The sequence below is a fragment of the Heptranchias perlo genome, chromosome 33 (genome assembly GCF_035084215.1).
Source record: "Heptranchias perlo isolate sHepPer1 chromosome 33, sHepPer1.hap1, whole genome shotgun sequence".
NCBI classification, from domain to species: domain Eukaryota; kingdom Metazoa; phylum Chordata; class Chondrichthyes; order Hexanchiformes; family Hexanchidae; genus Heptranchias; species Heptranchias perlo.
In genome coordinates, this window is record NC_090357.1 from 18,429,994 (window position 1) to 18,445,451 (window position 15,458).

The window sequence follows — 15,458 nt, forward strand, 5'->3', positions numbered from 1 at the left end:
CACGAGATCATACCCATTTGTTTCTATTTGTGCCGTCAATTCATCTATCTTATTACGATGCTGTGCGCATTCAGATAAAGAACTTTTAATTTTGTCTTTTTACCATTCTTTCCTACCCTGCCCCATTTGCTAGTGCATTGTTATGTTTGTATGCTCTGTCCCTTCCTGACACACTCTGTTTATCATTACCCCCATCACTTTCCTGTACTACTTCTTTGTCTTTCCTCTTGATCAATCTAAACTTCGCCTCACCTAAGCCCTCCCCCCCTCTATTTAGTTTAAAGCCTTCTCTACCACCCTAGTTATTCAGTTTGCCAGAACATTGGTCCCAGCATGGTTCAGGTGAAGCCCATCCAAACGGAACAGCTCCCTCTTTCCCCAGTACTGGTGCCAGTGCCCCATGAATTGAAACCCACTTCTCCCACACTAATCTTTGAGCCACGCATTCATCGCTCTGATCTGATTTACCCTGTGCCAATTTGCTCGTGGCTCAGGTAATAATCCGGAGATTATCACCTTTGTGGTTCTGCTTTTTAATTTAGTCCCTAGCTGCTCAAACTCTCTCAGCAGAACCTCTTTCTTAGTCCTACCGATGTCGTTGGTACCTACGTGGACCACGACAACTGGATCCTCCCCCTCCCACTCCAAGTTTCTCTCCAGCCCTGAGGAGATTTCCTTAACCCTGGCACCAGCAACTAGCAATGAGACACATGACCGAAACATCTGTTTTCGATGTTGGATAAATGTTGGCCAGGACACTGGGGAACTCCCCTGATCTTCTTCAAAAGGTGCCATCTGTGACAGCAGACAGGGCCTTGGTTTAATGTCTCACCTGAAAGACGGCACCTCCAACAGTGCAGCACTCCCTCAGTACTGCATTGAAGTGTCAACCAAGATTATGTGCTCAAGTCTCTGGAGTGGGTCTTAAACCCACAACCTGCTGACTCAAAGGCGGGACTGCTACCGCTGAGCCACAGCCTTCAACTCTACTTAGGCCTTCATTAGAGCCATGTTATGGAGCAGGCAACATGATGATCCTGGAGTTCCTGCGGGTGGTGGGAAGGACTGCAACGTAATGCACTCCATGTTCTGTCCACACATTGAAAGCACAACTCCAAAATACCAGTTGTATGTTCCATAATGATCCTTATGATTACAGAGTCTTTTTATGGGCAGTCAGATCCTGACTGTTGCTACTGTCATGGTGTCATTAGCCAAGTGAAGAGGTTAGACTTGCTCTCCCAAGAGCCATCCTCCCACTCTACCTTCCCTTTTGATTAGGCCTAGCACAGATGATTAGTGCAAAATAAATGCACCGTAAGAGTTGGCAGATAAATGGCCATTGAAACACATGATTCAATGCTTGGGCCAAAGATCAGTGGGATATTGAGAGAGCAGAATGCCTTTCTGTTTATATATGACACAGCATTATGGGCAGAGGGTTAAATGGCTACATGGGTACAATCAATGAATTGTAGAGCTCTCTCACCTGTCATGAAGGCTTTGTGCCTCCCTGAATAAAGCATTAGCCACCTCCTTCAGGAAACTTGGTGAAACTTCAGATTTGCCCAGTGGTAGCCCGGAAGAAGCCAGAAGCATAAAAATTACGGGCCTTCTTGACCTTGCAAGTCACTGGCAGTGTCTTCCAAATTGAAGATGTTGTCTGGAGATCTTCATTTAGGAGATGACACAGCTCAGCCACTGCCTCCCTTTTAAATTGTAGCCTCACAAGGCCAATTCTTCAGTCAAACCCAGGTAGTTCTCCCAAGGATGGTCCACCCAATGGGTAGTATAGTGATGGGTCCAGGTGGTATGCCTTTTTGCCACCTTACATCTCGGCCAGCCCATTACTGCTCCTCCTCCTGATGATCTTCCTCAGCTCAATCAGGTTGTTGGGCTGCACTGAATGCAATTACCTTCATGCTGTCTGCACACAACAATGTTGCCTGGAAACTCAGAAAAGCAGCTGTTTCCTGGCAAGTTTCCACTGCAGCGATGCTGACTCAGCTCCAAGCGATGCTGGAGCTATAAGGGCAGCAGGAACGTACTGCACGTGTGATGCAGAAGCTCTGGGATATAATTTGTCTCCCAGGTATCAGTAATTATGCCAGCATTAACTTCCTTAATTGACCTAATGTCTACATTGTACGCTTTGGTGCACAGAAGCCTCCTCTAATGGCCTGAAATGCGAATAGCGTGTAGATCTAATCGGAAAGTGTACGTGATGCTGCACTCCAGAATATACTGCCTCATTTCCCTCAATTACCTCCAGCATGGGCCTTTACACCAACAGTAATTTCTGGGCTAAAGTTCTTAACACAATATTTACTGGTAAATCTGCTGCTGAGAAGCATCACAAATTTATGGTACCTATCATATCATATACCCTATGCCTTCAGGTACCATATCACCATGGGCCTTGTTACTCTTTATCAATGTCACCATGTTCTATGCACTGCTGCATGACAGAGGGATACGTTTTAAAGATTTTTTTTGCTGGAGATATTTATCATTAAAAATCTTGAATAATTGTAAAGTTTTCTCTGTGCCCATAGATGGTCCCTTCAGGTAAGCCCTAATGACATAAACCATTCAGAAGAAGAAATTATTTCTGGTTCCTGCAGTGAGATTGACTGGAATTGTCATGTGAGCTCAAGGGCCTTTTTCTGGCTATTTTGGCTGGAGTAGGAGTGTATAAAGATTAGTTAGAATCATATTTTGGAACTACAGGAGTATTTCTCTGCTTTGTCTTCAGCTCAATTATTTTAATAACGGATGTTCTGTTAGGTCTACCATTTGGGGGAAGAGAAGGAGCAGCATCAGCAAGGAAGACCGCACAGATCAGAAGAGGGTGAATGAAGGGAGGACGCAGATGACCCTACCGCAAGCGTGTCTTCAGGAACTGCATTGCCTACTCTTAGACTAAATACTGTAGAATTGGCATGTGGTCAGGGACAGGAGGGTGTGGCTGCGAGTGAGGCAGGTACGGGGATCCAGGAGGTAGCATTGCACGAGCCTCAGCCTCTGCACCTGTCCAATAGATATGAGGTTCTTGCAGCCCTTGTGGACGAGTGCAGGGGCTGCAGGGAGGATGAGCAAACTGTCCATGGCACCGTGGTTCAGGGGGCCATTCAAGTGGGGGGAGTAAAAAAGAATGTGGTTGTAGTAGGCGACAGTACAGTTAGAGGGATAGATACAGCCAAGAGCAAGAGTCCCAAAGGGACCTTGCTGTGCAGAGATTGGCTGCTGCAGTACCCTAGATTGCAACAGTGACTACACTTTAAAAGTACTTAATTGGCTGTAAAGTGCTTTGGGATGTTCTGAGGTCATATAAATGCAAGTTCTTTCTTTAGGCGCTCCTCCTCTTTTGAAGAGGAGCAAAATCCACGTCATGATAATATGGCAGGCAATGAGAAGAAGGCCGTAATTCTTGAAATGATAATGCAGCCTGGAAGATTTATTCACTAGGCGCTAACACAAGATACATTTAGCTAAGTGCCTGAGCTACCCCTTTAACGAACCCTCAAGGTAATAGCCTGAGTTATCATCAAAGCCCATTTTTTGGTGTGGTGCAAAAATTGCTTTTAAAATAATGGTGAGCCTGACAGTGCTCACCATTATTAAGGGTGAAATCGAAGAACAAATTCTGGCGACCGCACATGCTCAGTTAAATGCGGAAATCCGGAACTTGCTCTTCCCGGTTTAGCGGCGATGTGACACCTTCGCCTTAAAGGGACATCACCAGCTGCAATCAATGGAATCAATGGACCAGCACCAACTTGCTCTCCCACCCAGCTGGAAACTAACTAATATCGGCAGAAAACAGGTACGCTCAGTTTTTTAACTCTTAACTTATTCTTAAATTTTACCTAAGTATTAACAGCGTGATAAATCTTAATGACTGCGAAACAACCTCTCTGGCACTAAAAATTAACTTTTTAAAATGTGCAATCTCATTACTCCTGATTTTAATCATTTTTGGACATTTGAAAAAAAACATTTTTTAATTAAATTTTTTTTAAAAATATATTACTTTTTCCTTCTGTCTCTTTTATCTGAGTCTTTTAATCTTATCCTCTTTTTATTCCAGTTTCTCTATGTCATTTTATAATATCTTATCAGACACATCCTGGTTTTTAGTTTGCGCGGTTTGTGAATGAACTGCACTTCCTGGTTCTCACCGCGTGGCTTGCTTCGATCTGATTGGCTGAGGGGCCTTAGAGATCCTTTCACCACTCACACAGCCCGGGAAAGAACGCAGAACTTATTTGAACTCGTAGACCCAAGATCCTCGCTCTTGAACAAGGAAGTTGCCGCCAAAAAGAACGCGGGAACTTAGTGGATGAATTTAAATCTAATGAGTGGCGAGCACTGCTGGCCAATATTCTGCACAATCACAAAGACAATTTCAGCACAATGGACAAATCAAATGCATAAAATCTATTGAAATAAATGTGACGTGCGAATGATGTCAGTGTATTTTGCTCTTTATGCTAGTGGATTGTGAGTGACATTTAACATGTAGCCACTTCTACATATTTTACACTATGCGTCTGAACAACATCCCAGCTGTAGTTCTGAAGACCTGTGCATCAGACCAGCCATTCCCATAGCCAAGTTGTTCCAGTACAGCTATGACACTGGCATCTACCTAACAACATGGAGGGTATGTCCCATCCACAAAAATCAGGATAAATCTAACCCAGCCAGTTAGCATCCTATCGGCCTCCTCCCAATTATCAGTAAAGTGATGGTAGGAGTCAACTGCAGTGCCATCAAGCGAAACCCACTCACCAATAACCAGCTAACCAACGCGCAATTTAGATTCTGTCAGAACAACTTAGCTCCAGACCTCATCACAGCTTTGATTCAGACATAGATGCCTGAGGACAAGTGAGAGTACCTGCCCTCGACATGAAAGCAGCATTTGATCGAGAATGGCATCTTTTCTCCAACTCAGAACAGGAAGAACATAATAAATTCCCTCTAATATCTCTCTAGCTCTTTTATATTGATGATGTTCACACTGCTGCCCCCTAATATTGGACATATTCCTGACCCTAACCGCCCCCCACCATGAGGAACCTATTGGCCCCTTTGACCTCCCCCTGCTGACGCATTTCCCATGTAACCACCCACTGATGGACAATCCTTCTCCCCCAATTCTCCATTAGCTACAAATGCCCACAGCACCACCACCGCCCCCCCCCACCCCACCACTAGCTACATTCTTCTGATGGCTGCCATTCCTTGCCTCAATATCCTAACCCCCATTGATCTGAATTCCCCAAACTCAGCACTTCTTCCTCTTCCCCCACCCTTCCTCCCCCCTCTCCTCGTCCTTTCTCAGCCTTCTCCTACCCTCGTCTCCTTCCCTCCCTCATCCTCTCCTTTTCTCCTCCTCACCACTGAATCCATTATCCCCCACCCTTTATACTTGCTTGACCTGAGAAATTCGTGTTGGTCTTGAGTACCAGTGTGTAATACCACAATCGATCGACTAGTGCTACAATGAAAAGGGAACGGGATGCTCAGAGCTCAAAGGTTTCGATTTATGCCTTGATCTCCTGGTATCCTAGGGTCAATACAAAAGTACTTTCTGATCCCACAGCCCTACAGCAGGCTGAGGTAGCTTCAGCCATGTATCTATTCTCAAAGCTCTATGATCCCATTATGGGGACATTAGTCTTTTCATTTCACAGTGATAAATTTAAGCTTTAGTTGCATCGATACCATTAAACGTTTTTATTGATCAACCCTGGCTACCAATGTCAGTTAATTTAGCTTTAAATATGCATTTAATTTGGTCATTTTACAAGGATATAAATGTAAGAGAATTGTGCACAATACGTCGAGGTAGACAGTACTTGTGGTGTTTCAGCGAGCTTCCTCTAAAAAGGATGACCGATAATCTAGTCAATCTTTGTCTAAGTGTGTGTGAGACAAAGGCTTAGTGCGAGCCTAGTGCTGATGGAGTGACTACCTTCTAGTCAGAAATCACAACTAGACCATGCTCAGAACAGTAATATCAATAGAAAAGGAAGAGGTGAATCCAGGGCCAGGATACAAATGCTAAATTTCAAAAAAGTAGAAAATGATAAAGAAAGAAAGATTTGCATTTATATAGCATCTTTCACAACCTCAGGAATTCCTAAATTGCTTTACAGGCATTGAATTATTTTTGAAGTGTAGTCACTGTTGTAATGCTGGAAACAGGGAAGCCAATTTGTGCACAGTAAGGTCTCACAAATGGCAATGTGATCATGACCAGATAATCTGTTTTAGTGATATTGGTTGAGATATAAATATTGACCAGGACTCCAGAAAGAACTTACCTGCTCTTCTTCAAAATAGTGTCATGAGATCTTTTACATCCACCTGAGAGGGTAAATGAGGCCTCAGTTTAACATCTCATCCGAAAGACGGTACCTCCAACAGTGAAGCATGCCTTCAGTACCGCACTGGAGTGTCAGCCTGAGGTATGTGCTCAAAATGATGATTCATGGTCATCCCAGTATAGTGGTAAAATTCCTCACAGTTAGTAGTTACCACAAGAACACAAAGCCTGGTTTTATATATTTTTCATATGTAAAGTTTAAACAGCAGTTTTTCAACCATTAATAAGATTTTGTCAAATATTATATTGCGGGGAGGTTTGCTAGCACTGTTGGGGGGGGTTTAAACTAACTTGGCAGGAGGATGGGATACAGAGTGGAGCTACAATAGGGGGTGATGTGCAGCCAAATATAGAGAAAAAAACAAGTCAGCTTGGAAGACAGGGCAAATATGTGAGGGCAAGGCTGGATGGCATCTATTTTAATGCAAGGAGTCTTGCGAATAAGGTGGATGAACTGAAGGTGTTGATAAACACATGGGAGTATGATATTGTTGCTGTCACAGAGACATGGTTGAGGGCGGGGCAAGACTGGCAGCTCAATATTCCGGGGTACAGAATCTTCAGGCGAGACAGAGGGGGAGATATAAGAGGAGGGGGGGTCGCAATATTAATTAAAGAATCAATTACTGCCATAAGGAGGGATGATATATTAGCAGGTTCCTCTAATGAGGCCATATGGGTGGAGCTTAAAAACAAAAAGGGGGCAAGCACTTTGATGGGAGTGTACTATAGGCCCCCAAACAGTCAGGGGGAGATAGAGGAACAGATATGTAGGCAAATCTCAGAAAATTGTGCAAATAATAGGGTAATAATAGTGGGGGATTTCAACTTCCCCAATATTAACTGGGATACTCAGAGAGTAAAAGGCTTAGAGGGTACAAAATTCTTAACGTGCATCCAGGAGGGCTTTTTGAGCCAGCATGTAGAAAGTCCTACAAGAGAGGGGGCGGTACTGGACCTAATTCTAGGGAATGTGGCCGGCCAAGTGGAAGAAGTGCTAGTAGGTGAGCACTTTGGTGACAGTGACCATAATTCGGTGAGATTTAAGGTGGTCATGGAAAAGGATAGGGAGGGGCCGGAAATAAAGGTTCTAAATTGGGGGAAGGCCGATTTTAATAGGATAAGGCAGGATCTGGCCAAAATGGACTGGGATCAGCTGCTTGTAGGAAAATCCGCATCGGAGCAATGGGAGTCTTTCAGAAGGGAGATTGAGACCATACAATGGCAACATGTTCCCGTAAAGGTCAAGGGTGGTTCCAAGAACTCCAGGGACCCTTGGATGTCAGGGGATATATGAGAATGGATTAGGAAAAAAAGGAGGGCTTTTGGCAGATACAAAAGGCTAAAGACGGAGGAAGCCCTAGAGGAGTACAAAAAGTGCAGGGGGATATTAAAAAAAGAAATTAGGAGATCAAGGAGGGGCCATGAAATAACACTGGCGAGCAAAATAAAGGAAAATCCTAAGATGTTTTATAAGTATATTAAGGGTAAGAGGATGACTAGGGAAAAAATAGGGCCCATTAGGGACAAAAATGGCAATCTGTGTGTGGAGCCGGCAGATGTAGGAGGGGTTCTAAATGAATTTTTTACATCTGTTTTCACTATGGAGAAGGACGATGTAGACATAGAAATACGGCAGGGGGACTGTGATATACTCGAACATATTAACATCGAGCGGGAGGAAGTTTTGGCGGTTTTAGCAGGCCTAAAAATGGATAAATCCCCAGGCCCGGACGAAATGTATCCCAGGCTACTGTGTGAGGCAAAGGAGGAGATTGCGGGGGCTCTAACACATATATTCAGAACCTCTCTGGCCACAGGGGATGTGCCAGAGGACTGGAGAACCGCTAATGTAGTACCATTATTCAAGAAGGGGAGTAGGGAAAAACTGGGGAACTACAGGCCAGTGAGCCTAACATCAGTGGTAGGAAAATTATTGGAAAAAATTCTGAAGGACAAAATTAGTCTCCACTTGGAGAAGCAAGGATTAATCAGGGATAGTCAACATGGCTTTGTCAAGGGAAGATCATGTCTGACTAATTTGATTGAATTTTTTGAGGGGGTGACTAGGCGTGTGGATGAGGGTAACGCAGTGGATGTGGTATACATGGATTTCAGTAAGGCCTTCGATAAAGTCCCCCACAGGAGACTGGTCAAGAAGGTACGAGCCCATGGAATCCAGGGTGCCTTGGCACTTTGGATACAAAACTGGCTTAGTGGCAGAAGGCAGAGGGTGATGGTCGAAGGTTGTTTTTGTGACTGGAAGCCTGTGGCCAGTGTGGTACCACAGGGATCGGTGCTGGGTCCCTTGCTGTTTGTGGTCTACATTAATGACTTGGATATGAATGTAAAAGGTATGATCAGTAAGTTCGCTGATGATACAAAAATTGGTAGGGTGGTAAATAGCGAGGAGGATAGCCTCAGTCTGCAGGACGATATAGGTGGGTTGGTCAGATGGGCGGAACAGTGGCAAATGGAATTTAACCCGGAAAAGTGCGAGGTGATGCACTTTGGAGGGACTAACAAGGCAAGGGAATACACAATGAATGGGAGGACCCTAGGCAAGACAGAGGGTCAGAGGGATCTTGGTGTGCAAGTTCACAGATTCCTGAAGGCGGCGGAACAGGTAGATAAGGTGGTAAAGAAGGCATATGGGATACTTGCCTTTATTAGCCGAGGCATAGAATGTAAGAGCAAGGAGGTTAAGATGGAGCTGTATAAAACACTGGTTAGGCCACAGCTGGAGTACTGTGTGCAGTTCTGGTCGCCACACTACAGGAAGGATGTGATCGATTTGGAGAGGGTGCAGAGGAGATTCACCAGGATGTTACCAGGGCTGGAGCACTTCAGCTATGAAGAGAGACTGGGAAGATTGGGTTTGTTTTCCTTGGAGCAGAGGAGGCTGAGGGGGGACATGATTGAGGTGTACAAAATTATGAGGGGCACAGATAGGATGGATACTAAGGAGCTTTTTCCCTTCGTTGAGGGTTCTATAACAAGGGGACATAGATTCAAGGTAAAAGGCGGGAGGTTTAGAGGGGATTTGAGAAAGAACTTTTTCACCCAGAGGGTGGTTGGAGTCTGGAACTCACTGTCTGAAAGGGTTGTGGAGGCAGGAACGCTCACAACATTCAAGAAGCATTTGGATGAGCACTTGAAATGCCATAGCATACAAGGCTACGGACCAAATGCTGGAATATGAGATTAGAGTAGACAGGGCTTGATGGCCGGCGCGGACACGATGGGCAGAAGGGCCTCTATCCGTGCTGTATAACTCTCTATGACTCTATTAATACAACTGTGATAGCAGCTGACTGTTGCCAAAGAAATAAGCAAATATTAGATGGTTTATTTTTGCTCCTTTTTGATCTGTCTCCCTGGTGTCAGCGGGTCTAAGTTATAAGGAAAGACTGGAGAGACTTGAGCTTTTCACCTGGAAAGGAGGCACCTGACAGATAATTTTAGAAAAGATTATAAGATAATAAATGGTATGGAAAAAGATTAATCTGGAATACCACTTTAAATTAGGACAAGGGGAGACAGGTTCAAACTGGTAAAACATAACATTAGAACTTATGTCAAGAGGTTCGTCTTCATGTAGAGAGTGACCAACACTTGGAGTGGTGGAGATGAAAACCTGGAATCATTTAAGAAGCGACTAGATGCAGCATTGAGGGAGGGTGAAAATACAGTTGTTCTGAATTAATGATTGAATGAAGTATGATGGGTTTAATAGCCTTCCTTATCCATAAGCATCTTGTGATCTTGTGAATTGCATAGTACAAATCAACGGACTAATGAGACATTACACAGCCGGGTCAGTGATTGAGCTACTTGTGCCAGTATAAAGGCTGGTTTTAATTCATTGTTTCTATTCATCTCTGTTAAGTGACTACTCAGTGGTGACATTCATCAGAGTGATTGTATGCCAGCAGGTCAGTGCACCAGGTGAAAAGTGGTAATTGGTTTTCTTATTAAAAAGACAAATATAATGGGGACCTGCTTTTTGTTCTTCATATCGTTCAATTTGGATTTGGAAGCAGAGGTGTATGTATTAACCACGTAAAAACAATGGTTTTGGTTGGTAATTAATGATTAATGAAATATGGATTAAACTGGGCTCACTGGATTAACTTGTTATTTTAATGCTATTATTGAGGGAAGTTATGCTAATATTGAATAGAAATAAATAAATAATTTACAAATTCATTACCTAGTTAAATTGAGACACACAGACTGACCTGCACCTCACTATACATCCGTGTCCCTGAAAAGTGGAGAGTAAAATGCTTGGACCTATTTCAGCTATGCTGAACCAATGTAGATCCAAGTTACTGACAAAAACATGGCAATAACAACAAGTGCCAGTAGTGCTGCCATCTGCTATATTTGTTGATGTTAAAGGAAACTTAGTTTTGATTAACTTACTTGTTAAATTTTGCAAGGTGTAATCAAAGAACAAAATCAGCTGCTTCCCCTTTGAATCTTTATAGTCAGGTTTCAGGTTTGAGTTCAAAATATCCCATCCACCATTTTGCAATTCATACACGTTGATTAGAACTATGATTTCTCCTTATTTTTGTTAAACTTTTTTAACTATTCATTTTAAACTAAGGCCCAGATTTTAACTGCCCCGCCTGGCTGAAAACGGGCAGGGCAGTTAAAATAAGGTGAGTCACTTACCCCCTCTGATTGTGCTGCCTTCCCGCCATGTCCCAATATTAACCTGCTCTTTTGAGCAGGCGAGCAGTACACCAGCAGGTAGGAAGCAGGATCCTGCTTTAAATATGCAGATTGGGTCCGATGATGTCAGCAGGACCCAATCTGCAATTTTAACTGAAGGCCTGAACCGGGGAGCAGTGATGGCTTCCCCATCAGGCAAGCCTGTCGGGAGCCGAATCCCGGGCCAGAAGAGGCCCAGAAGGTAAGTTTAAAGATTTTATTTTAGGTTTCCATGTGGGCCAGGAGGGGTAGGAGTGCTCCTCCGGACTTCACAAGGAACATTGGGCCTCCCCTGCCCTGGACTATCCCCCTTCCTGATCTTTCACAGAGGCTTCCCCGCCCATTGACTGCCGGGGACCATTCCAACACCTCCTGCCGCCAGATGCCCCCCTCCCGCCCGCCCGCCAGCTTGTCAATGACGCTGCAGAGATTTATTCAAATGAGGCACTATCATTAAGATCGGCAGGGCCTCCACGTCCCCGACCTTGCCCACTATCGGGCTCCTGCACACCCTTCCCGCTTCCCCCTCCGTAAAAATTGAGGCCTAAATTTCAACAAATCGTGTGAACGAACTTCATAATAACAATGAAAATCAAATACAATTTCCAATGGCCCTGTTACAAAGAGAGAAGATTCCTACCTCCTGTCACCATTAGTTGAATGAATAATACCATGGCCTTGCTCCTTAATGAATAGTTAGATTCAAAAATACAGTAATTATCATGGAAATTTACCAGGAGACTGAGAATAGTGTTGCTTTGGGCGGGTGGGAGGATTATAGTGAGTTAGGAGGTTGTCCTAACACCTCTGAAATCTGGACTTGAATCTAAAATGATTCACCCTCACTCTGTCTGGTAGCATTGTCTCAGAAGAGAGGCTTTTTGATATTTTGTTCCACATTCAACAATCAAGTAAATTTGTCTTGACGTTTACTGAATATTACATGGAACATATGTTTTGCCATGATAGAAACATAGAAAAATAGGAGCAAGACTAGGCCATTCAGCCCTTCGGGCCTGCTCCGCCATTCAAGCCCAAAGGGCTTGATGTAATTCATTTCATATTCATATCCTTCTGCTGCAGTTCAGGAAGAGACTGCTTACCTCTGCCTAGCCTTTATTCCTCCCTTTCCCTCCTTTTCTCCTCTCCAAGGATATTTTAGCTAAGACGGAGACCCAATGTGAATGTAACTCAAATACTGGAATTTGAACTCTGGTTCCCTAGTCCCCAATCACAAGTGTTGTGTATTAGTGTTATAGCTACCAGGTTGGACAAAAATGTATTGTTTCCATTTTTATTGATCTTTCTCTTTTTATGACAGGATACTCGATAAGCAATTTGTTGGTTAATGACCAATGTAGAGCTTTATTATAGAGCATGTGCTGGAACGGAGAAATCAAAATGATTTATATTGGGCAGTGGTGTATTTACAACATATTATATAGGAAAGGGTATTTTTGAATTAATTTATTAAAATATTCTTTATTTATTAAAATCCCGTGTGTTTAGATTGAAATATGCTGGCGACAGATGGTACACAATATTCATTTATTGGATATAGAGGAGTCCATTGTTTTCAGCAGGAGCCATTTTAGGAATGTTATTGAAAATTAAGCTGGCAATATTTATGGAGAAGTATTGTGGGAAATATAGTGAAACCCATAGTTAATGGGTCTGTTAACAATGATTGAATGCTTTTTAAAAAATTCTCCAAACTGAATTGAAACAATGAATGGATGCCTTAAGCCGGTAAAATGAAGTATCTCTTTATGATGGATATTTATGTGGCACTGTGTCCCTCAGTACTACGTGCTGAAATGGACACTGGTGTGATACATCAGATGTTTGCATTGATTTCTGCCTAATTATTATCCAATATGGATCTCAAATGAAACATGAGCAACACTATATTAGACAGAGGGAGAAGTGAGAAAGAGAGAAAGAGACAGAGAGATGAAAGGATATTACTTTGCTTCTGTGATGGGCTCCATGCTTCAGAAGGTTGTCGAGATTAGTGCTGATCAATACTCCATTGGGGTAGTGATTCCTTTTCTCTGTGGCCATTAATAAGAGAACTAGCGAGTCTTTGGTTTGTCTGTCTAATACCTGCTCTGGTTCCTGTGAGCAGTTTACAGTCTGCAGTAGCTGATGATTACATTGATCGGTGGATCAAAATATCTTCATTCAAGTGAGAAAGTACCATCTAACAAACACTTTCACTGTCTGCAGTTCTAAGTGCATTCTATAAGCAGTATGTGGGAGTTGTCTACCCAGAGGCATAAGCAGAGTGCAGTAGTTTTTCGAACAATATAACAAGTAAGAATGTGGCATTTGACTATTTGGATTACTAATTTTGAAAATATCTTTCAGAAAATGTGTTATTGACCTGTTTGAAATGTATATTAAGTGTGTTTATATAATATTATACAATGGAAAAATGCAACATAATCTTCAACATTTGAAGATCAAAGGCAACTTAGTTTATATTCCAGTGGCAACTACAAAATGCTTGATTCTCTTTACTAAAATGCACAGCCATCATGTATTTTTTTTAAAACATTAATTCTTGGCTCAGCTCTTTCATTTCTGACACAAGGGAGGTGGTTGCGTAACGTAAAGTTTATTGCTTTAATAGGCAATTTAGTACATGAATTGTAACCATGTCACTTCATGTTGACAACTTGAGGCTTCGGTCATTTTAAGTGTCTTCCATTGCGTTGTGTGGAGCAGCAGTGAAAACATCTCTTAAAAGCTTTAAAACAATTTAAAATTTATATCTTAAACAAAAATCTATTTCAATCCATTGTTTTACAAGAAAAGTGCTTTAAAATTGTATTTTTTACAGTAAATCTTGTGGCCCATGGGCAGACCGCAGACACAGTTTACTGTTTGATTTTAAGCTCTATCTCTTTGTAGCTTTTTGCGTCACCTCCTTTGCTTGCTACACCAGGTGGCTAATCTACCGCCTTTCCTCAAACCCAACAGACATCAGTAATATTTTTTACATATTTCTGAATGTTTTTAAAAGAAAGAAACAAAGTCTTGCATTTATGTGACGTCTTTCACGACCTCAGGACATCCCAAAGTGCTTTACAGTCAATGAAGTACTCTTGAAGTGTAGTTACTGCTGTAATGTAAGAAACGCGGCAGCCAATGTGCGAACAGCTAGGTTCCACATATAGCAATGTTATAATGACCAGATAATCTGATTTTAGGTGTTGGCTGAGGGATAAATGTTTTCCAGGACACCGGGGAGAACTCCCCTGCTCTTTACAATAGATTTATTGCTTTAATAGGCAATTTAGTTCAAGAATTATAACCATGTCACTGCATGTTGACAACTTGAGGCTTCTGTCATTTTAAGTCTCTTCCATTGTGTTGTGTGGAGTAGCAGTGAAAACACCTCATAAAAGCTTTAAAACTTATATCTTAAACGAAGATGTCCACCGGAGAGGACAGATGGGGCCTCGGTTTAACATCTCATCAGAAAGACGGCACCTCTGATAGTGCAGCATTCCCTCAGTACTGCACTGCAGTATCAGCCTAGATTATGTGCTCAAATCCCTGGAGTGAGGCAGGAACCCACAACGTTCCCACTCAGAAGCAAGAGTGCTACCCACTGAGCCATGGCTGACACTAAAGGGAGAGAGAACATGAATTGAGAAATCAAATGACTGACATCAGGGAGAGACGGTACAGGAAAAGGAAGACCTAAGAAAGCAGCAAAAAGCAAAATACTGCAGAAGCTGGAAATCTGAAATAAAAACAGAAAATGCTGGAAATACTCAGCAGGTCAGGCAGCAACTGTGGAGAGAGAAACTGAGTTAATGTTTCAGGTCGATGACCTTTCATCAGAAGTGGAAGAAGTAAAGAATTAACAGTTTTTAATCAAGTACACAGCCAGAAAAAGGGGCGGGGGAATGGGTCGGAAGGGAAGAACAAAAGGGATGATGGTGCAAGTAAAGAAACAAAAGATGGGCCTAGGGGAGCTGTAAATGGCAACAGCAGAGCCATTACCAGCAGCTGCTGTCCGAAAAAATGGGAGCAGTGGTTATGATCTGAAGTTATTGAAATCAGTGTTGAGGCTGGAAGGTTGTAAAGTGCCTAATCGAAAGATGAGGTGCTGTTCCTCGAGCTTACGTTGAGCTTCATTAGAACAGTTTAAGGGGCCGAGGACAGAGAGGTCAGAGTGGGAGTGGACGGAGAATTAAAATGGCAGGTGACTGGAAGCTCAGGGTCACGCTTGCGAACTGAACGGAGGTGTTCAGCAAAGCGATCACCCAATCTGTGTTATTATACCTAATACAGCAGGGTCTGTACTCAGTAAACACTTACAGCT